The sequence below is a fragment of the Myotis brandtii genome, unplaced genomic scaffold, assembly GCF_000412655.1.
Source record: "Myotis brandtii unplaced genomic scaffold, ASM41265v1 scaffold39, whole genome shotgun sequence".
NCBI classification, from domain to species: domain Eukaryota; kingdom Metazoa; phylum Chordata; class Mammalia; order Chiroptera; family Vespertilionidae; genus Myotis; species Myotis brandtii.
Genome location: NW_005364953.1, coordinates 7,016,712 through 7,017,972, shown reverse-complemented (window position 1 = coordinate 7,017,972; position 1,261 = coordinate 7,016,712).

The window sequence follows — 1,261 nt, the reverse complement described above, 5'->3', positions numbered from 1 at the left end:
TAAAAAAGAAGGAATTCTTACCATTTGCAACAGCATGGATGGAACTAGAGAGCATTATGCTAAGCAAAATAAGCCAGTGAGAGAAAGATAAATATCACATGATCTCATTTGTGGAATATAATGAATAACATAAAGGGATGAACAAAAACGGATCCAGAGACAGAGAAGCATCAATCAGATGCTCAAACCTCAGAGGGAAAGTAGAGGGAGGGTGGGGGTAAGGGGGAGAGATCAACCAAAGGACTTGTATGCATGCATATAAGCATAACCAATGGACACAGACAACAGGAGGGTGAGGGCATGAATGTGGGGGGGGGCCACTGGGGGGATAAGGACACATGTAATCCTATCTAATAAAAGAGTAATATGCAAATTGACCATCACTCCAAAACACAAGATGGCCACCCCCATGTGGACACAAGATGGCTGCCACAAGATGGCCAGCAGAGGAGGGCAGTTGGGAGGGACCGGGCCAGCAGGGGAGGGCAGTCAGGGATGACCAGGCTGGCAAGGGAGGGAAGTTGGAGGCAACCAGGCCTGCAGGGGAGAGCAGTTGGGGATGACCAGGCCAGCAGGGAGGGCAGTTAGAGGCAATCGGGCTGGCAGGGGAGCAGTTAGGCATTGATCAGGCTGGCAGGGGAGTGTTTGGTGATCAGGCTGGCAGGCAGAAGTGGTTAGGGGCAATCAGGCAGGCAGGCAGGTGAGTGGTTGGGATCCAGCAGTCCTGGATTGTGAGGTGGGATCGGGCCTAAATGGGAGTCGGACATCCTGCGAGGGGTCCCAGATTGGAGAGGGTGCAGGCTGGGCTGAGGGACACACATCCCCCCTCATGAACAATATTCGTGCACCAGGCCTCTAGTACCTTAATAAATAAAAAAGAACCAAATTCATGATCGAAAATGACAGATTGAAACACACGCATGTGATTGGTGTCAGCAAGAGTTTTATATGTATTGCTCATGTGCCAATCAACGTTTATTTTTAAATCACCAGTGCGCATTAGACATAGTGGCTGGTCACTTAGCCTTTTATATATATACTAGAGGCCCGGTGCACAAAAATTTGTGCACTCGGGGGTGAGGGGGGATCCCTCAGCCCGGCCTTCGCCCATTTTCAGTCCAGGACCCCTTGGGGGATGTCCACCTGTTGACTTAGGCCCACTCCCTGGGGGATCAGGCCTAAGCTTGCAGTCAGACATCCTTCTGGCAGCCAGGGAGCCCTCGGGGGATGTCCGACTAAAGGCTTAGGCCCCCAAGGGATC